The 23206-nt window shown below is 43.0% G+C and overlaps 1 pseudogene; it reads right to left on the bottom strand.

Moving 5' to 3' along the window:
- Nucleotides 1–23206, bottom strand: part of LOC101585295 — a 142437-nt pseudogene that overhangs the window by 111456 nt on the left and 7775 nt on the right.

The raw sequence follows: 23206 nt of genomic DNA, 5'->3' as shown, positions 1-23206 counted from the left end.
AGGTGATTTTTCTTTAGATCCCAACCTGGTAATCCTATGTAGTACATTTTGTCATAACAGGCTCTTGGTGAATTTATGGTAGGTTTAATGAATCAATTTTCTCTAGGCCTTTCTAAATTTGCTGTTTTGAATTTGTTTAACAGCTTCCTAAGATAACAAGTCCAAGAGTTTTTCCTGTACCATAGGACGACTCCGATTCCTAACAGTGGACCGGGTTCATCAGAGTCACTGAGAGGACCTTCTAAATGTCCTTGCCTTGATGGGTGACAACTATGTGAAGCTAAAGCATGTTAATTAGCACAGGTTAGCCTTTGCATGATGTATGCATGCTTCAAAATACCATATTGTATGTGGTAAAAACATTCCTTTCACTTTCCACACAATAATGTGGGGCATAATTCTGAAAAGTAAATGAAAAAGGAAATATTGATGTCCCCAATAAATTGAAATCCAATTTGTGACTTTCTTCCACATTCTTGTTGCTTTTCATTTCTTTAATTAAGATGCATTTCCTTAGGTCAGATCCTGGCACACAGAAGCTACTAACTGCTGAAGGAATGAATGATTATTGTGTTCTTTGACTATACCCCCAGGGGCAACTGTCAGCTCCATGAAGAATGTGACTATCTTTTTTTTTTTTTTTTTATTTCTTGTCCCCCAAAGTGTAGTTTACATGTAGTGGTGAGTTGTTAATCAAATGAATAGATTATAGCCAACGAGGGTCACCTGTTACTTAACAATGAAATAATGTTCTGAGAAACCTGCTCTTAGGTGATTTCATCTTTGTGTGAACATCAGATATGCTTACAGGAATTTTGATGGTATGTCCCATTAAATACTGTTCCAGGTGGCTCAGGGTGGTCTAGCCTGTCCCAGGTGGTCTAGCCTGTGGCCTACACAACTGTGATGAACCAATGACATCTGATTCATTAAGTTGAGAACAAGAGAAAATGATTCAATGAGGAATCCTGATTTAGTAAATTTCAGACATATGGTGTTGCTGTTGGTGTAACATGGCATATTGTTTTACAATAAAGTTTTGTAGTAAGTGGAAAGCATGCACTAAAATGATAAAAAGAAATTATAGTAAGTGCATAAATTAGCATAGCTGCTTATTACCATTATTGATTACTATTGAGTGTACATAGTTGTATGCGCCATATCTTAATATTATTGACATTGTAAGTTAGTTTATATTAGCATTACTACAAGCACGGAGTAATGCATGGTGGTGATTTTATGATGGCTGCTATGTTACTCGGTGATAGTCTTTCAGCTTCGTTATCATTTGATGGGAGCATTGTAATTCGTGCAGTGCACTGTTGAGACATGTGGTACATGACTGTATGTAGATTTCTACAAAAATAGATATAACATGATTTTTGTTTTCCAATTCAACCTGTCCTGGGCGTGGTTGTCTCCTTAGCATCGTCACTTAAGATTCCTTCAAAGATTGCAAATGGGTACCCAGGTACCAGCCGGGCACTCACTTTACTGGAAACTCTAGGGATACTTTCAGATTCTGTATCTTAAGTATCCCCACCCCTATGACTCTGATGTAGCCATTTTTATAGAAGATCATGGCCCAGAGCTGAAGGGCCACTGGTTTTCCATTCCTACCCATGCCAGTACCCCATTATACTTTTTAATTCTGAAGTGCACTCTCGGCTGCTCAGTGGGTGACCTTATCTGTGAGTGTGCTCTATTTCATGCTGATAAGCTACCCTGACTCTCCAGTAGCCAGCCGGGGCTTTAATCCTATTAATAAACCTGTCCCCTGGCCTCCAAGGATGTGCCCTTTATCTTGCCTGCTAAGGCTGCAGTGAACAGCTTTTGCTAGCATCCCACCACAATTCAGTTTTATTACAAAATTCTGCTCTCTTTTGGAGAAATAGACTTGATACTCACGATTTCAATCACCAGGCCCTTGCCAACCAAATGGCTCATCCCATGTTTTTATGGGACTCTAGTGATTGCACCGTGTTGTAGAAGTAGCAGGCCAAAAAAGAGTTAGCGCTGGCCTGTTCCTTTTTATGTACCAATTCTGTCTCGGGCATTTAAATGTTACAACACTGACTGTGTAGTGTTATCCCACATTTTGAATGAAGAAATTGAGGTCAGAGAGAGTGACCCAAGGGCAATTAGCAAGATGTTGAATGGATTTAAACTCATCTGTAAGACTGCTAAGTCTAGTTTGGGAACCAGAGGAGGTCATGAAATGTGGAAGTGTTTGGGTTTTGTGCCCTGGGATATTGAAGAGCATCAGAATTAGGTTGTGGGGCCTTAGGAGCCAGGCAGAAGAATCTGGAGCATGGGATGACCAGAAGCCATCTCCTGATAGTGTGAAGAAGTAAGATACAGCCCTGGAAAGTTGGAGCTAGGATCTGAAAGATGGCCCGAAGTGTGAGCTCAAAAGGAGCGGAGAAGATCGAGCCTCTGGAATTGCTGTACTGACATGTGGGAATGGGCTGGGCTGAAGGGAACTAGGAAGCTGAGCTGGGGTAGGGTTTTCTTTAGCCTATCCAGCCAGGGTGGAAATTTACAAGAGTGTGCTTGATACGTTGCCCATGAGAAGGCAAGAGCAGGGAAGGACACTCTGGCAGCAGACCAGTTTGTCACCAGCTAAATTTGCAATTTAATTTGATCCCTCAGCTAACATATTGAGTTCTTCTGAGGTGCCAGAGTTGCTGGGGTGCTGAAAAGCCAAGGCAGAAAAGGTCTCTGTTATTTTGGAGCAAACATAACACTATATTAATAATCATTATAATCATCGCAACCAGCAGTCATTGAGCGCTTAAGTGCTAGGCGCTGTTTTAATTACTTTACTTATATTAATACATTCAATCTTAACAACCATCCTATGAGGCAAGTGCTATTATTATTTCTATTTTACAATCAAGGAACCTTTTGTTCAGAAAAGTTGTGCCAGTGTACGCCCAAGGTGTTGTAGCTGAGTGGCTCCGCTGGGATTGGGCTGGTGGCTGTTGGCGTCCATAGTCCATAATCAGATCCCCTGGGCTCTATTGCCTCCCATGTGGCCACTCGCCATTTTTCCTCCACTTCTTTCAATAGCTTTTGATAACTTCCAGTTTCATTTACTATGTTTTGTGCTCTTAATTGTTCTCCCAGGCATTTCTTAAACACTCTGCTTTTCAAACGTGGAGTTCTTAATTGGTCTCACTGGTACAAAGGCAGGCACCTGCGTTTCACAGAATGTCATCTGTATGCAAATTACCAAATAACTACATAGTCATTCCAACTTGTGGAGCTGAGGGCTCTGGGGAGACTTGCTCCTGACTGCCCCCTGCTCCTGTGACCTGAGACACTGATTTGGCATCTGTTGAATCCCCCCATTTAGTATGACAGATTTTTTCCTTCTAAGTGCCCAACACAGTGTGTGGCAAATAAGGGATAAGGCAGGTTACCTGCCCTAGGGGAGCCTACAGTCTAACTGTGGAGACAAGGCATGGCCAGGAAGAGCTTCTAAGGAATTATTGTATTCATAATTAAGTACTGAATTATGCAGTAGGCATCACCAGATGCTGCTTGGGTTCAGCAAAGAGAAACAGAAGCACAGATTTCTTGAAGGAAGGAAACATGATATGTTTTGAAAGATTTGGAAAGGTAGAAGTAAAAAGCAAGGCCATGTTAGGCAAGAGTAAAGACATGATGAGGAGAAGGGCCTGACTCTGCAGTCATGGAGAACATTAGATTTCTGGAGCACGGGAATGTAGGGGTGACATGGGTGTGACAAGCCTTCCACACCACCCAGCAATAACGCCAGATAACACCAAGCACCTGGCACATGCAAAGGCCATCTATGCACTCCATTTTGACCTGCAAAACCCTCTCAAAAATAAGTTGTACCTTCCTTGTACTTTGTAGAAATTGAAGCTCAGAAAGCTGATGTTATTTGCTTCAAGAATCCTTTGAATTCCAACCTAAATCTCCAGGTTCTGGGTACCATTGCTGTAGTCCTAACACTTGCAAGTAGTCTTTGCCTTTCTCAGATAAAGAAAAGGCTCAAAAAGGTAAAAACATCCATGCTTGGTATAGACAGTAGACCCCATGCACACTGGTTTAAAGGAATGTATTAAATGCTGCAAAAGTGCACACAAGCTCTGAGAGACTGGAGGCTGGGTTCACTGGGGACCCCACAACCAACATGGCCTTTCAAAACCCCACTCCTGCTGTTCTTGAACATGGTTGCCAAGTGCATGTCATGGATTAAAGGACCCCTAAGCAGCAGCTCAGGGCTCCACTGTTACGCAAGAAATTATAAAGTGAAGACTTATACCACTGTGGTTTAAACTGTGTTTAACTACATCTGTGGAATGCATTGTGAATTATAAAAGCAAAATATCAATAAAGCTTAAAGAGTTTAAAAAAGAGTAGAGCAGATCTGCAGAGGAATGGCCAGCAGACATAGAAACCACGCCACTCTTAGAGCTGTCTTGCTTAGCCGGCCATCCTGTTCTTTCCCTTTCCTCTGACCAAAGCACCAACACAAATGTTTTTCTTATGCATTTTGTTTTCACACTTTGAGTGAGATTAGAGGCTGAAGATTTCTCAAATAGGCACATTTTCCTAAGGTTCTCTCATGCCCATGAGTCTTAGCGAAGCAGTCCCTATGGACCTCTTAGAATTTGAACAAAACTTTGACTATGAGTAATGTTTCACCCTCTGCACTGCCACTCTGACAAGGACACCCACCTCTAAGAAGAAATCTAGTTTTCAAGCGTGCTATGCAGCTGGAAAACATGGCAGTTTTCCTCAATGTAAGTAAGTTCTTTCTTTCTTTGTTTTGTTTTTTAAAATTTTTCTTTCAGTACCGGGGATTGAACTCAGGACCCTGTGCTTGCCAGGCACATGCTTATTCTACTGAGTTATCTCCCCGGGCCTAATCAGTAAGTTCTTGAGCTGATGTTTTCTCCTGTGTCAATCTAGCTCCAGGGACCACACCCAAAATGATGCTACCATGGCTCCCAAATAATGGTCCATGGGCTTAGGGCTGGGCAGCCTGGAGGAGACTCTCCCAGGGAGTTTGTTAAGGAACGTAGACACCTAGGCCTCACCCCCAAAGAGTGGGAGTGAGGGCTGGGAATCTGCATTTCCTACAGTCCTTCAGGTGATTCAGACTTGCATCCAGGCTTAGGATAATGCATTGCATGATATCCCCAGTGATGTTTTTTTCTAGTTCAAGGATTTATTTCATGTATTAAAATCATAGTTTTCAAAAGGGGAAGTGTCTCCTTCTAGCAGGGGACATCTGGTAATATCTAAGGACATTTATGGTTATCATATCCAGGGGATGCTATTGGAATTTAATTGGTAGAGTCCTGCAAAAGTCTGAAGCATTACTGTATAGCTGCACAGCCAATGCCACACAGACTTGCTCCTCTCTGTATCTCCATGGAGTTAACACTGACAGACCTTGTAATAAACGGTGCTCTTTTATGCAGAGATTCTGCAGCATCACCCTCTCGCAGGAAGACAGATGGCTGTAAGGGCTCTGCAGATGCCAGTGTTTCTTTGACTCTGGGTCATTTAAAACACAACCCTTGTGTTCCTGTTGTCATCTCAGAAAGGGAAGTTTCCAATGTCATAGGTGTCCACTCGATCGTCGCTGACATCTGGCTCTTAAATTTCACCTGTTCTGACTAGGATTCAGAGCCTGGTAACAGTCTGGAGGAGAGTCCCTGCTACAGCAGCCTTCATCTCTCCTGCCACGAAGGCTTAGGGAGGTGGCAAAGTATAGTGGCATTAAGAATTTCTCTTCAAAGGACAACTTGGGTTAGAAACTGAACTGTGCTGTCCACTGCTTGAAGACACATTATGCTATCTCTACCACTGTGGCTGCTCCAGGTCTGTTTTACAGATTTATCATGCCCTATGGACAAGCCAATATCTAAGAGTAGTTTGTATTTCTTTCCACAAACAAACAAACAAACAAACAAGGCAACAGTAGTTTTTTTTTCTTTTTTTTTTTTAAAAACAGGGTAAAAAGAGGTACAGAAGAGAGCAAAATTTAGAACCCAAGCACTCCCAAGTTTTTGCCTATTAACATTTACTTCTCCTCCATTGACTGAAGCCAGTCACATGGCCATAGCTCACCCAAAGGGTGTATAACTTGCCCACAGAAAGAAGGATCAGTTGCCACACCATCACTCCTGCTGTGTGACAGCTCCAGAAGTATTTCTGCTGTCCTTAATTAGTTGTTCCTTTGAGCTGCCTCCATCTTCATTCTTCGCTAGTCTTGTGCTTTGACTTCCACAATGACCCAGCTCTTAAGCAGGAGTTCTCAATCCTGACTGCACATGACAATCTCTGGGGACATTTAAAAAGTGCTAGTGCCAGGGTTCCACACCCAAGGGTGCAGACCTAATTGGTCTGGGGGTGGCCCAGACATCAGGAGTTTTAACAGCCTCCTATACAATTCTAAAGAGTATTTAAGGTTGGAAAGTATCACTGGTCAAAATTTATTTTTAAACCTTGGCTTTGAACTTGCCATTCTAACTTGGTCAGGCTATCAGCCTGACCGAGAGCCTGACATCCTCAACTGTAACATTAGGCCAGTAATACGCACTTCCCCAGATTATGTAAAGTGGAATGAAATAGCCATGTAACAAGCACTCCATTAGCACCGCTGTATTTTTTTTTTTTTCTTTTTTAGAGCTTTTCTGAGCATTTATTACAAGATCCCAATGGCAGTTGATCTTTTTTTTTTTTTTTTCCTTCTCAACATCCTGCTCCACGGCTTCCTTGGCTCCCTTCGGCCGGATGCCAAACAGCAGGATGTTGGCACGGGCCATGCGCAGCCTGGCGAATGCCTTGAAGTTTTTCCTCCCTCTCGGTGACCCTGGCCTTCTCCTTCTTGTAGGCGCTCCTGACAGGAATCACAGGTCCTGTCAGCCGGGTGGCCAACTTGAGTTCTTCAGCAGGGCTGTCTCCTTTTGGGGGGCCGATGGCTTCCTGGGGAGGAGGATGAGCTTGGAGCGGTGCTCTTTCAGCCGCTGCATATTGGCCTACAGGGACTCTTCGGGTTTGTTCCGCCGCCTTGGGCCCACCGGGATGCCAGTGGGCCGGGCCACCTTCTTGTGAATACCGGCCACTGCAGCTCCTCCAGACGGAAGGCCCTGCCGGCTCGGACCTTGGTGTGGTATCCCAGGATGGGACAGCGCACGATGGGCCGATGGGTCCGGATAGCTCCAGATGCGGGGTGCAGGGCGATGCCGCGCGCTTTGGCCTGCTGGGCCTTGTGCCTGTGAACAATCCGAGCTGGCTGCCTGAGCCACGTAGTCGCATGCCACTGCCAGTCCTTGTGGAAGTGGGCTTCAGAATGATGCCATTCCGGCTGGGCGCCGTGACTGCCTCTTAGGCCACGGATTGGCGGAACTGAAAAGAGACCACTGTATTTCTTTAAAATGGAATTTTATCTTATTTAAGCAGTAGATTCCTTAATGCAAATTAAGGCAATAATGAAAAGAAGGGGACATTGAGTCTTCCTCCTCAAACTTTTATTTTTTCCTCCTCAAACTTTTGGTTTAGGGCCTTTGATTGTTTTGTTGTTCTTGTTGTTGCAAATTTTGTCTTTTTTTAACCAAGGTAGGGATCATCATGAAATTCAATTCAGATTCCACTTTTCTCCATTTAATTTGCATGAGGATAAAACAACAGCCACAATTTTGTGTTGGCTAAAGTTTCAGAATTCTGAATGTCTCACAAAGTTAAGGTAAATCTAGATCAAAAGTCAGAGAATCAGGCATCTCTCTTGTGGTGACAATTTGATCCTTGAGGTCCTCTCTGTGTGTTCCAGAACTTGTGTCTAGGAGCAGCCTTCAGGGCATGAGCACAGGGGTCTCAGCCAACTCTTCATTTGGAACTGGCCTGCTGACCTTTGCATTGCAGGGTGCGAGGCTTGCACCCCCCACAGGTGCTGTTGCCTTAGGTGGCATTAAACTTCACTATCTCCTCTCTGCTGGCCCAGTCCAGAGATATTTGCGCTCACCTGATTCTGTCAGCAAGCCACTCTTTCATGCTCAGGGCTCAGGCCCTTCATTTCCTGTCATACAAGTACTCTCCTGACTCAGAGCACAGAGGAGCAGCCTTGGGTCCTGCCCAGCTGCTCTCACCTGCAGGGTGATCCCTTCTGGAGGTTCATGGCTGTGGAAGAGATGAGTGGTGGGTGATGAGGAGTGGTGATGGTGAGAGGTGGATGGTTATCTTTGGAACCTAGAGGTTCTAGTTTCAAATTCTTTTTTTTTTTTTTTTAATTTTTGAGTAGGCTTTCACCCTGAGCTACATCTCCAGGTCAATTTTTAAAAAAAGTCTTGAGAAAGAGTCTTGCTAAGTCATTATGTTATTATGGGTTTAAACTTATGATTCTGAGCCTCAGCCTCTCAGAGTGTTGGGATCACAAGCCTGGCACCAGTATCTTGAATCTATTGTTATGTTAAACTTTGGGAGTGTTCTCTAACACTCTGAACCTCAGTTTCCTTAGGAGTCTTTCAAGTTCAAGCCTAACTTGGGTGATTCAGCCACTGACCAAAACCATTTCAAAGTTGTTTTTAAAAAGAAGGGCCTTGGGGACAGGGAGATGGCTCAGTGGAATAAGTGCTTCCTTGGCAAGAACAAGGGTCTGAGTTCAATCCCCGGTTCCGCCTAAATAAATAAAAATAAATAAAAAGAAGGGCCAAAATATAAGTTAATGCAAAGACCCTGAGTTTAATCCTCAAGATAAGTAAATAAATAAATGTGAAAAATGTGATGTATCTTGTAGGTTTCTTTTTTTAATAATTTTATTGAGAAACAAATAACAATGGGACAGTTTCAAAACCAATTACTAGCACAGTTTCAATAATTAATGTTGCATATTGTTGTCTTAGTGGTTATTCCCTTGCAGGTTTCTAAGAAGGTTAACACTAAATTCATTCACCCATGTAAAAATATTTACTGAGCACCTATTATGTGGCATGGAGGTACTTAAAATATTGGTGAGCAAGGGAAAAGGTTCATGCCACAGTGAACCTTGCAGTCTGGCCAAAGAGGTGCTTCCAGCAGAGATTCCAGTGTTCTGATGTGAGCACTCTGTCAGCGCACTGCAGTGACACCATGTTTGGTCTTGGGGGTGGATTTTACAGGTAAATGTGGATTGAGTGGATGTGACAATCCTAGTCTCACTCCTCTTTACTTACAGAGAAATTCTAGGCAAAAGAATTTCTGTCTATGTAAGACAGAAAAGAATGCAGGTAAGAGTGGGAAAAAGAAAGAGAGTTTCATGTTGCATGATAAAAAGGAAAAAGTGATGGAGGTAGTGGGGCAGTGGAGGAGTTCTGATGTGACCTCTTGAGTTCCTTTGAGAGGGCTTTAAAAAAAAACCCAACATGTCTGTCCCCCACTCTCCTTACCACACCTGCTCCTGCCATTGGGATCCACTGAGAGGTCAGCTTCCTACAGCCTACCCTCACTAAGCCTGTCTGTACTGCTTGGACTTTGATCCTCCCAAGCTGTGAGCTGAGTAAACCTTCTTTTTTAAGTATCTTGTCTCAGGTATTTTGTTGCAGGAACACAAAGCTGACTAATCCACCTGATAATGTTACTGCTTCTGGGCTTTGAGCCGCACCTTGAGCCTACTGCTATACAGCATCATTATTTTGGTTTAGAATCAGGGGTATAAAATATAATACCACCAACTCAGCCACAGCTTTGTCCTTAGTGCTATAAGTCATTAGTCCAGTTTATGCCATATGATGCATAAGTGTTCTTCCTGGGTAAGCTGGGTTTTCTCTGCATTAGTCAGTCTTACACAAAGAACAGGTTTAATACTTTATATATAAATTTGTAAGATTATCTTACAATATACACTCACAAGATCAAATGTAGAAGAGTACAAGAGATCTGTCCACTGGCTAAAGATCCATCCAATGACTAAAGATTCAAAGAATCTAGCCAAGGGCCTGGCTCTCGCAGCAATGCCTCATGCAAGTCTGTATCAGGAGGCTGAAGAATCCACAATGTGAGACCAAAGGATGTTCCTGGAAAGCCCAAGGGCTGGTGTAAAGGCTAGAGTGTCTCTCCTACAGGTTAAAGGATCTGTGTCAGAAGGCTGGGGATCTGCCCTGCAGTCAGAAAATGATACTCAAGATGAAAGTGAAGACCAGAGCTCCACTGATGAAAGCAACAGCCGTCCTTGGTGAGAACAAGGACCAAGCTCCTCCATCAACATGAACCGAAGCTCCCTTTTGGAAAGAAAATGGCCAAGCTTTTCTAAGAACACCAGCAATGAAATCCTTTCCTCTTGTTGTCCCTTCATGCTATTCAGACAATAATCCTCAGTGGGTCTTCCATGCCCAGAACCACCCCAACACAATTCAGCTGGATATTCCCATTCAAATTGGCCATTAATTAATCCACCACGTTCTATTTCCTCTGAGTTGAGTGAGGAAGTAGAAGGATTCAGAGCTTGCGCTCTGGAGTCAGATCAACCTGGCATGATCCTCTGCAAGTGCCTCAACTTCCTGCTCTGACTCAGTTTCTTAATCTATAGAATGACATGAACTGTGGGTTCTGCCTCACATAGCTGCTGAATAAAAATGTACATTGTAGTGTCCTTTTAAGAAGTATCTGGAATATAGTAAGTTCTTTGTGAATACTAGTTATTTTAACGGGGAAGGTAGGGGAATGCTGAACAGTGTGAATTATCATGTTCATGGATCTGCACATGCAGTGTTTCATTTGCCCCTTACAGCAATGCTGTGGAATAGGAATTATTAACCCTGTTTTATAAAAGAGCAAACTGAAGCACAGAGAGTTAAATAATTTGTGCTTGTGATGCTTCACATAGTACTATCTTGGGCTGGCTCCTCACGCTCTATTATTCTCACGAGGGTTGCAGGAAGCCGGAGTTTGGGGCATGCAATAGTCCACACACAGCATGGGGGTGGCAGTTTGTCACTGTCCATCTCTGTGTCTGGGAACTCCTCATGTCCCCCTCAGTGTCCTTTGCTTCATGCATGTGTACACAGGGCTCAGCTGTCCTGAGGCTTCAGCTCTGTCCCCTCTGATTCACACTGAATGGTGAGACTGGCACAGGAACATTTCATAGGTGCCTCAGCCACGCAGGCCCTGATGTTCAATATACTTAGGGACTGACAGATGTGACAGTGCTTCCCAGGGGACTTGTGCCCTGCAGGATGGATGGATGCTCATAATTGCCAGCATCTCCTCTTTCAGAATAGGTCTGCAAGTGGCTGTTGGACTTGCAAAGGAGGCTGAACCCTGGCTGTGGTCCCAGGACAGGATGTGGCTTTGGTCTTTGTTTTCCCAGTGAAGGCTAAGAGGAAGTGACAGTGCCCATTAAACAAGGCAGTTGTGACCGGCCGGCTTTTACCTCTGCTGGCTCAGGGTCCTGATCTTGGCAGGTTTGGATAAAATACCTTTCAGGGTGTCACTGTGAAAGTGACCTGATGAGACTGGGGCAAGGAGACAAGTGGCTTGAACTCTACGACAGGCTTGGCCACTTCCTAGATGTGTAACCTCCACTGAAGTGAAAAGCTTTGGCTCTTAAGGACCCCTATGAGAGGAGGGGCCACCTCTATAGTGTAGATGGGCAAATCCTCATCCTTGACTGGGGCTTTTGTGCATGAATGACACTGGCATCTATTGTGGGAGTGGGAGTGATGGGCTATTGAAACCTGTTGGAGACTTCTTTCTCACACTTTAAAATTTTTATAGCACATAATATATTGTCTGATGCATCTGCTGATGACTGTCATGACTGCTCCTTGTCCTCAGAGTGAAGTCCCATTGGCCACATGTCTGCCTTAGTTCACATTTGGGTTTGTCCAGAGGTAGGTCATTGAAATTGTAAAAGCGAAAGGATTTTTTAATTTGGGAAGCATCTCAGGAACTATCTAGAAAGGGATATGGAAATTCAGCAGGAAGCGTAAAGAATCAAGCATTGCTATGCAGCAAGTGCCAACTGTGGGCAAGTGGAGCTTAGTCTTCCTGGTGATAGAGGAATGGCATGGAGGACACCCTGAGCTCACTTCCCCTCCATGAAGGGCTGAGCAGTTATCCACAAACTCACTTCAGGGTTTGACTGCAACCAACAGAACACACTAGCACCAGAGACACACCTCACATGTGTGCAAGCTATGGCCCACACAACCCACAACACACTTGAACATCCGTACATCCCACAGCCCCCACACAGCTGTCATACATAACTTAAAGCACTCACCTACACCCTAGCAACCCATAATGTACACACACACAATCTGCCATGTAGATTTACCTACAATCCCTCCCCACAATTCACAACCCACAATCCATAATCCCTATACAACTCCTTTACAACCTATAACTCACTTCCATAAACCCAAAATATGCACCCAAGCTCCACGTAAATACGTTCTATAACACACATAATGCACACCACACACTCATATAATTCATAGCAGTTCCTCACCCCACTCATACACATACAAACCAACTTCCTCCTAATACCCTCAAAGACATGCAATCTATAGCACATACACTATCCATAACCCAAACACACACCACAAAGAGACTATATCACACACATCACACTGAACTGTTTTTAGTTCATCAAGTATAAAAAACTTCCTCTTAATTTCCACCTTAAAAATGAGTTAATTGAGTAGAAAATACAGCTAGTCTCCAATGAATGATGGTTTGATTTAAGATTTTTCAACTTTGTGGTGGTATGAAAGCAATCACTTGGTAAGAACTTTGTTCTGGATTTTGACCTCTTCCTGGGCAGGATATTTCTGTAGTGTTGGTCAAAGGCAGCAAGAAGAGAATAACCCATGGTTTATAGCATGCTGCGTTGTTAAGCTAGGATGTTCAGTAGATTAGATGTATTTAAAGCATTTCAATTTTACCATATTGTCACCTACCACAAGTTTATCTGGACAAAACCCCGTTGTCAGTTTAGGAATATTTGTGTGATCATTCAAAAGTCAGAGAAAGCAGTCACAATATAAATCATATAATACAGGATAATTGATATGAAGGACATACTGTAATATTTTTATGAAATATACTGCATGTCTTAAAAGTCCAACAGAAATATTTTGGAATGTGGTGCTCCAGATTCCTACACCAATTCCTACTTGATTAATATATAAATTTGACATATATTTTTATATAACAAAATGATTCCAAATTTCTTCTATATGAATAAATTTGTGAAGACAGTCCATGAATGAATCCTGTGCTTACATTTCAATACATTTATAATTTTTTTTTGGGGGGTGAGCTCAGCCCACCCTGAGGGTGGGGCTGGCATGGCATGTGGTGCCTGGGAATGAAGTGTGGTCCCCTGTGCCTGCTTAAGCAAGCTTAAGCAGGCACTTTAGACTGCTGAGCTATCTCGCTGGCCCACTTACAATTTTCTGTAATAGGCATTTTTTTATATTGTAGTACCCAAAGAGCACTTATTATTTAAAAAATCATGGGAAACAGAGGGGAAAATAGTGGGCATTATAGTGACCATGCTGAGTTCCCACTGACTTCGTGCTTTTAGCAGTTGGAACCTGGTATGGCTAGTATTATTTTTCACATAATTTGTAGAGAATTTCTCAAAATGCTTCATCACTTTCTTACCAGTTCATATGGACTTTGACACTCCCTCATAATGAGCATCATTCACACAGAAAGAATCCTGTTAAGCACTGCCACCTGCCTCCTCTCAACTTTCCCCTCAAAATACACCCAAAAGTTGTGCACAAGAACATATGGAACATCTCTGGGTCTAGACCCTCACAATCAGAACTTGCCTTTAGGATTTGAGGCAGAGGGGTGAGCTGTGACATAGGTGGGTTTTGATTTGGCTTTCATGTGTAATCTGGGGGGTGCTCTTAGGTCTCAGGAATTAAAGAGGGATATAGGATGCAGGGACATAGGGTCTTGGTTATTAACTGATTTCAGAACAAAAAGGGAGGTTCCCTTGACATTCTACATAAAATTGCCACAGCAACTTAGAACTGAAAAATACAGTGGGTTTCAGGTTTGAATGTGTCTTAATATGTCTAGGTCCCTCTTCGATCCATTCTTCTCAGATGAATAGCACAGTAGTTTGGATGTTGAATGTTTCCTGAAGGTCTAAGTGTCAAAGGTGTGGGCCCCAATGTGGTGCTGTTGAAAGGTATCCTGGACTTTTATGAAGTGCTTGGGTGAAGGAGGTGCTTGGGTGATGGAAGCTGTGGCTCTGGGGGTACCCTGGGAGTACCCTGCTCACTCTATTTTGTTTCCTGGCCACAAGGTGAGCAGTTTGCTCCACTGTGTGCTCCCTGCTGTTGCTGACCAGCACAGAGGCCCAAAGCAATGGTTCTGCCTGATCTAGGTTGGAATCTCCAGACCGATGAGGCAGAATAAACATTTTCTTTTATAAACTAATTACTTCAGGTATTTCATGATAGCAATGGTAAGCTGGATAACACAAACATGTTTCCCTCCCACAGCATTAATTTAGTACTTGTTGAATACCTACACTGGGTGAAACATAGTGCTGTATAATTTGTCATTGTTCCTTGTTCAGTTATTTTGTCCTCCTCAGTAGAAAGTAAACCCTATGTAGGCAGGAGCCTTGTTTGTCTTGTTCACTGTTGAATTATCGTTGGCCCTCCCATTGCTTGTCACATAGGAAGCTCAATGGATGTTTACTGAATGAATAGAGATAGGAAGAAGTTAGCAGCACTCAGAATATCCTGGTTCAGAGGGAAAGTAGAGGAATAATCTCTAAAGTACAAAATAATGGTTTTCTAGTAAAGAAATACAAAAGCTTACAAATGATGCATGATGACGGGGGTGGTCATAGAAGGTCATGGTTGATCTGATCCTTCAAGAGAGTATTTCTTAGATGAGTAAAGTAGGAAAAAGAGGTTAGGGGCTGAATTATGTCCCCAATTCCTATATTGAGGTATTAATCCCCAGGATCTCAGAATGAGGTTGTATTTTCAGATAGGGCCCTTAAGGGGTCAGTAGTGTTAAGTGAAGCCAGTGGGGGTGGTTTGTAATCCACAATTCCTGGAGTCTGTGTAAGCAGAAGAGGTTAAGACACAGGTATACACAGGGGGAGACCCTGTGAAGGCACAGACAGAAGGTGGCCACCTGCAAGCCAAGGAGGGAGGCCTTAGTAGAAACAACCCTGCTTCCACCTTGACCTTGAACCTCCAGTCTCTCCAGAACTGTGAGAAATAATGTCATGCATTATTTCATATACTATACTATAAGGTCATACATGCGTGTAGAGGCAGGAAGGAGCACACTTCCTTTGGGAGCTCTTAGCTCTTTTGGTATGATTACAGGGAAATAGTTTGAGGAAGAGAGGTGGTTGCTAGACAAGGAAGGGTAGGGGTGTCATTCCTATGTCTATGCTAGTGAAGGCTGGGCATAGGACAATAGTGGGTGGGGTGGAGTCTGTGGCAAACAGGTGAGTTCAGACTCTGTCTAATAGGGTGGATAAACACTGATTCTGGCTTGGTCATTACCATTAGAGAACAGAGTTTCAAATGTTGCCAAAATCCTTATGTCTCAAGATAGGTCAGATGTGTAAATTTTATGTTTAGTCTTATGATTTTTGAATAAAATCATAAGACTAAACATAAAACAACAACTTTTTAAATATTTTAAATCCTGGATGATTCACAATAGAGTATGAGTTAGATCTTCTAGTCTGTGGGCTGCCAAAGTCTGATGCCTGTACCAGCTGAGGAGTGATTCATAAAGGAAGTTGTGTGGATGGCAAGAATACAAAATTTTCCAGTTTAGCAGTGATGACAATGGGAAAGAAGTGACATGAGCTGATACTTCAGGTAGTTTAGGGAAGGAGTCCACAAATATATTCTTAAAGGGCTAAAGGACTAAATGATACTGAGTTTCAGGTCCTCCAGGGGTTCCAGCGGGCCAGGTTCAACCACCTGCCTCAAAACACCAATCAAAGGAATGAGGCTGGTGAAGGGCAGGAAAGGAGATTGAATCAGTAGTCCTGTGGGCACAGACGAAGAGGCTCAGTCTGCCTTTGAGTGGTCATGGGGCACTGTGGAGTTTTGTAGGAAAGAGGAAAAAGGACAAAAGTTGGGAGATACATAGCTGGGAAATTGCATAACTGGCAAGACAGGAAATCCTGGTGGGCCGTGGTCTTGTTCTTGGTCATCTCAGGATTGCTCTGCAGGGTTGGAGATATAAAATGAAGGCAGAGATGCCAAGTTTTATCCTAAACAGTTCCCACTGAGCATGTGCAGGCCCAGCCTCTAAGTCCCTGTTGTCCAAAGAGTAAATATTTTCAGTTTTGTAGGCAAATGGTCTCTTTTGTAGCTAGTCAAGTCTGCAGTTGTAACATAAAAACAGCTATAGATAGTATGGAAATAAGTTTTAATAACTGTATTCCAATAAAACTTCATTTATAACAAGATGCAGCCAGCCATATTTGGTTCATGGGCTGAAGCCTGCTGATCCTTGCTTGAGGATGTTGGGAAGAGGAGTTTGGAGACTACCCTAGAGAAGAGGTGAAGTGGACCTACAGAAATGGGTGGAGAGGATAGGACAGACTAAATGATTTAGCAGCTAGCATATTGGGACATATATGCAGGATCACTGAAATAGGGGAAGAACCACACATAATTCCCAGGTTTCTAAATTGAATGACGGGGCCTGTTTGGACCCAGCTAGTGTCCATGACCTTCCAAAGCAGCCCCTTCCATAACCTGTTAAGTCCTTTCTCCTCATGGACCCAGATGTATTGGAAGAAGCTCCTTAGATCACAGGTCTTCCAAGAATTGCCCTTTATTGCTTGGATGGCTGAAATAGAAAAGTTCATTTTATTTTGAGGAGAAGGAATAAGAAAGTTTCACATCTATTGCCTTCAGGTTATTCAAGTTTCTGGCCCCTGGTCTTGGGATAGAAAAATGGGTCTTCAAGCAATTAGAGCAACAGTGAGCGGCAGGGATCAGAGCACGTTCAGATTGGGATGCCAATTATCAAATCTCTGTAGGTTCCCACTTCCCAGAACAGCATGGAAGACATCCACTAAATTATACTCTGAGTTGAGGCAGCACGGCTGGGCCTGACGTGCATTTACCAGGTCGTGCTTGCAAAGACAGGAGCTCACTTTCTGTGCTCCAGGTGGTCACTGGAGCCATGCAGGGACTTAGGGGATGCCAAACTCTCTCTCTCTCTCTCTTTTGTCTGCCAGAGTGTATGATGCCTCTGAGGAATAGGAGTGTGAGGAGGTGAGCACTGGGACCGGTGGTGGAGCTAATAAATTCTGCCCCCAGGGTTGCAGGGTCTGCTGCAGCCATTGCTGAGCAGTGTGCTCCAAATGGTCCCCAGGCACTTAACAGTGAGCAGAGGAAAGGATCTATCTCCCAGAGGGCTGGACAATGCTATTCTCCAGTTTTTCAGAGAATTACAGCATAACACTTTAAAAGAGAAGACCTGAAGAAAGGAGGAGAACTGTATAAGGACCAGACTATTTATTTTGAGGCCCACAAGGCCTGCTTTTATAGCTAGAGGTGAATGAGGTATTAAAAATCAGATCAAAGATCAAGAGAGTGAGGGGAAGGAAACCCGTCATTTGGGCACTGTCCCAGGCATCAGCCCCTCTCACATGTATCTCATCAGTGACTGCTTCTGAAGCTCTGAACCCAGCTCATTGGTCATCAGATGACACATAAATTAACTTGTGATTGATTTAGCATATTTCTGGGCTAAGAGATGTTCAAATAGCTGGCAAAACTCAAATGTTTTAAAAAATGTATTTAGTACAGGGTCTATAGGGTCTCACTATACAGATCAGACTCATAGTGATCTGCCTGTGTTCAGCCTCCCAAGTGCTGGGATTAGAGGTATGCGCCACCACGTTCAATTTCAATTGCTGTCTCAGCATGTCCTGAGGGTGGGGCTGGCATGGCACGCTGGGTATTTCTTTTCTTTTCTTTTCTTTTCTTTTCTTTTCTTTTCTTTTCTTTTCTTTTCTTTTCTTTTCTTTCTTTCTTTCTTTTTTCTTTCTTTTTTTTTTTTTTTTGCAGAACCGGGGATTGAACACGCTGGGTATTGAACCCTGGTCCCTGCCTCTGCCTAAGCAGGTGTTTTGGTCTGCTGAGCTATCTGGTTGGCCCACAAAACACTATTATAAATGTGCTTATAAGGGTATTTCCAGAAGATAGAAACATTTGAATTGATGGACTAAATGACAAAGACCCATTCTTACCTTGTGGAGGTAGTTATCATCTGGTCTTTAAAGGAGCTGAACAGTAGAAAAAGGCAGAAGAAAGGCAAATTTTCTCTTCTTGAACTTGGACATCCATCCTTCCTGACACTGGTGGACCTAGTTCTTGGGCCTTCAAAGTTGAACTGAATTATACTACTGGCTTCTCTGAATCATCAGCTAGGAAATAGCAGATCAGAGACTTCTGGTCCCCTCTAATTGTGAAAGAGGTAATTCTTACACTAAATCTTCCTCCCTCCAATCTGTCTTTATCTCTCTCTTTATCATCATTTCCATCCTATCTATCTATCTATCTATCTATCTATCTATCTATCTATCTATCTATCTATCTATCTTCTTTCTCTCTCTGCCTGTCTGTCTGTCTCTGCCTGTCTGTCTATCTGTCTGTCTCTCTCTCTGTCTCTCTCTCTCTCTCTCTCTCTCTCTCTCTCTCTCTCTCTCTCTCTCTTTCTCTCTCTGTCTGTCTATCCTATTAAATTTGGATAATATACTAGAATACAGCAGATAGTAATGTGGCTGTAATTTGATTGGCAATATGCATTAGTGTGTTCTTGATTTCATTTTGTTTTTCACTTTTGTCTTCACTTTTACATGACTGTATCGCTGTAAAGAAATTTTATTGTATGTGGTGTGTATTGGAAAAACATAATTTGAGGTCTGGGTGTGTGGTTCCATTACTCACAGTTGTCTTTGTGTCTGATTTGATTTTTATCAAAGGAAGAGTTCCCCAAAGAAGAAGATGTGGGTATTATGGCTGCCATGAGGGAAATGTGATATTCATCTGTCCCATCCCATCCCAAGGGCATGGTGCAGACTCTCAGGAGAATGAAGGTTCTTTGTCCAGGCTGAGGGGAGTGTATGAGATTAGAAGAATAAGTAGGCTGCTGGGGGACACCATGACAGAGCCCAGCATCCTGGTCACAGAGGGCAACTGAAGCGGGGAGAGTGCATCACTTGGAGTTTTATTTTGGTAGTTTTAAAGACAGAGAATCAACAACTATTTCCCTTCCTCAGAAGCTTACACACCAACTGTACATTCCTTCATAGTGTGTCTTCTCCCCCAGTAACCCTGAGGATTAAGCTCCAGGTTTGTGTCCAGAGCCTTTGACACTCCAATGAACTTGTTACATAAAATGGCCAGAACAATTGGAAACACTCAAAATAAGAGGACTGGAATGGCTTTTGTGACCAACTTTGGCATTGGGGAAGATTTCACAGTGGAGGGATGTGTTATTTGGGGCTTATAGAATAGATGGAGTTTGGGTAGTAGATAGGAAACCATTCTAGCTAAGGTCTTAGGGACCCAACATAAGGAAAAACACAATGGAAGGCAGTGAAAAAGATGGTCCACTGCAGACCCAATTTTTTGGTTGAAGAAGGCAGGTGTACCAACCTAGAGATTCTTTCCTCTGTGCTTACTTAGCCCCAGGTAGCTCTAGCTTCTCACACCCAAGGAATGGTGTATGTCTATTTCCCTGCCCCTTGCTTTTGGGTTTGACCATATACACACTTTGGCCTATAGAGTACTGCAAAAGATATGGTGTAGCAGTTGTGAGCCTGAGTCTTGAGAGGCCTCCCACGCTGCTTCAGCCTATGGCCTTGGGCTCCTGCTATCTCCATGAGAAGCATTTCCCTGGGTTGGTCTTCAGAGTTGCTGCAGTACCATGCACTGCAGGGGCAGATCCAATCACTTCAGCCAAGCCAGAAAAAATCACCCAGACCAGCTGTTTTTACATCAGTCAAACAGCAACTACAGGAGCTACATAGATTCTTCTTGTTTCATGCACCAAGGTTCTGTGTTTGCTACACAGCAGCCAGCAGTATGGTATCCAGAACTGACTAGGAAGATGGGAGTGTTTGATGATGTCACCAGGATCAGAAAGCAGGTGCATACTTCTAAGGTCTGTGTGCACAGTTCAGGGCTGCTTGTTTTAGCCTCTTCCTTTCTTGTCAGAGCTTCTCCAGAGATATTCAGCAATTTATAAGGATTACACAAGCCAACAGTGGAATGAGGATGAGACAGAACACTCCTTCACTCCATGGCCAGGGTCTGTGACATTCTACGACCTTAGTTTCTCATGTTCTTACATAGCATGGTCTGAAGGCCAGGAAAACCTTCCTTCCCAAATTGGTGAGGCCTCTCTATTTCCACAGACACTGACACTCCACTATTACCCAGATGGATGTGGCTGTTTGCCATAACATTTAGCAACCTCTCCATCAAATAAATGGCCAGAGAGGCTCCTGACACTTCCAGTATAAAAGAAAGAGAAGCCATAGCCTTCTGCTTTACAAGGTTGTCTGAACAAGACCTATTAAAGGGATCATGCGAATCGTAGCTCTGTGGCTGAATCAGTTGTGCCCTTCTGCTACACACCCTTTGGGTTTTTCCCCCGCATACTTGTACAAGCCTTTATATTTGGTTTCTTCCTCCAAACTCACACCTTTTGTGAGGCATTAGAAGGTGGAAACTTAGTCTCATGATGGTGTCTAGACCATAGTGAGAATTCTGGGGAGGTAATTTGAGTTATAGGAGCTCATCACAGTGTAGTCCCCATGACTGAAGCCTGGTGGCTTTATAAGCTTGGTAGCTTTCTAGCCCAGGTATCCATTGGAATCTGCTTGGGATCTTCTAACAAAGCATTTCTTCTTCTTCTTCTTTCTTCTTTCTTCTTTCTTCTTCATCTGCATCTAAGTCTCTTCTTTCCCACACAATTGCTCCTTAAATACTCACAATCACTGCATGACTTCCCATCCCCCCAAGAGACACAGGTCTTGACTCCAATACTCCCTGCGTTCCAGTGGTTTTGTTTTGTTTTGCTTTTTTGAGACAGGGCTTCACTGTGCAGTTCAGGCTGGATTGATCTTGTAGCCCAAACTGGCCTTAAACTTGAAGAGATCCTCTTGCCTCAGCTTCTCAAATGTAGGCTTTACAGGCATGGACCACCATATCCAGCCTTGTTTTCTAGTGTTTGGTCTCTAGTGACTGAGTTCTCTGAAATAGTTAACTTACACATTATCTCTTTCCTGTTGATTGATTTCAATAATAAGGTTTTTTTTTTTAGATCAATTTGTTGAATAGGACAATTGTTCCCCTACCTTTGAGGTTTTGGATATGTTCTTACATAGAGCACCTCTGCTCAGGTATCTTTTACTTACTCTTCCCTGTCTTTCAGATCTCTATTCAAGTTCTTCTAGATCTCCCACCAACAATCAAAGTTAGATCCCAAATGGCTTTTCTCTTTCATAGCTACTACTCATTTTTCTTCAAATTTCCATGACGATTTGAAATTATATGTGATGGAATTATATATAATTATTTCACTGATTGGAAGTTAAATTAAAATAAGAAGATATTATTAAGTTAATAAATAAACGTAGCTTTGTAGCTTGTACATAAGAGTACTGGATCTAGACAGATTGGGTTCATATTTAAAATTTACATTTACTGTCTATGTGAAGTTGGAGAAATCTTTTCACCCTTTTGTGTTTCAGAGTTTAACTTTATTATTAGTAATTATTATTAGTAATAATATTACTAATCTATGTAGTCATTTTATCTTAATGAATTAAGTTAAGTGTTTAGAACAAGCTCCAGGCCCACATCACGTTCTGCTTATCCTAATTATTATTAGGAAGTAGATTATAACTGGGAGAGATTGCAAATGCTAGAGAATATTTAATGCATTTCTTTTCTCTTTTACAATGTATTTAACATGGGCTACAGGGTCTCACTACACAGATCAGACTAATAGTGATCCTTCTGTTTTCAGCCCCCCCAAGAGCTGGAATTGCAGGCGTGTGTCACCATGCCCAGTCTCGGTTGCCATCTTATGGCACTCTGGGAGCAGTGCTGGCACGGCACACCAGGGATTGAATCCCAGTCTCTGCGCCTGGGTGAGCAAGCGCTTTAGTCTGCTGAGCTATCTGTCTGGCCCCTGTATTTCATTTTGTGGTTAAAAGCAGTATGTGTGTTGGGGGAACTACCTGCTCGGCACCCCCTCCTGTCCCTCTCTCGGGACAGGAGCTTTCTTTCTCTCAATAAATATATTCTGCTCATAAAAAAAGCAGTATGTGTGGAACCAACAGAACTAAGCAAGCATAGCCTGGTCAATATCTGGAATTTGTCAGAGAGATGCTTATTAACCCAAGTGTGAGAACCATTGCTTCCTCACTGGGTCACCAAGGAAGGTTGACCTATTTGGAGAAAATAGGATGCAAAATCAACATCTTGGAATCGACAGTCAATGAGAGTGTCCTGACCACAAACTGTCCTCTATGGAAAGAAACTCTGAGCCAGTAGACAAAGGATCTTCAGGGAATTACTTATGAGGGGAGGGCACACATACAGGCTCTGAAGCAGAAATATCGTGGTGAGCAAGAATCTGGGAGACCAGCACAGCTGGATATGTGTGGGGACTGTAAGGTGTGTCAGGAAGGGCCCCAGCTACAAAATTATAGGCTCACAGGATGGAGTCATTTTATTATGAGCTTTTACATACTCTGAATACTTTACTAGGTTTAACTTTCTGAGCTGAAAAGGATTATTTTGTGAGAGATTTAACTATGTACAAGCAAATGTCATCAGGCTCATTATCATTGCTTGAGACATTATTCAGCTGTAAATTGCTGATGCCACTGAATTCTGCCTTATGGCAGAATTGTCTTTGGAGTTAAATATGTCTGGTAGTGTATTTGAGTTTTCATTTGGAATTGGAAGGATTTAATATGAAATGTTCACAATAACCACATAACAAAAAGGAGTGAACACTTAAGAGAGGCTGGGGGGGAGAGAGAGAGACAGAGCAAGACAGAGAGATGGAGAAGACAGAGAGAGAGAGACAGACAGACAGAGGGGGGAGAGAGAGACAGATAGAGAGACAGACAGCGAGAGACAGAGAGACAGAGAAAGAAGGAGAGGAGAGGAGAGGAGAGAGAGAGAGAGAGAGAGAG

Source organism: Octodon degus, unplaced genomic scaffold, assembly GCF_000260255.1.
Source record: "Octodon degus isolate 3935 unplaced genomic scaffold, OctDeg1.0 scaffold00200, whole genome shotgun sequence".
Taxonomy (NCBI): Eukaryota; Metazoa; Chordata; class Mammalia; order Rodentia; family Octodontidae; genus Octodon; species Octodon degus.
The sequence above is the reverse complement of the archived record's forward strand: the minus strand, read 5'-3'. Positions and strand labels throughout refer to the sequence as shown.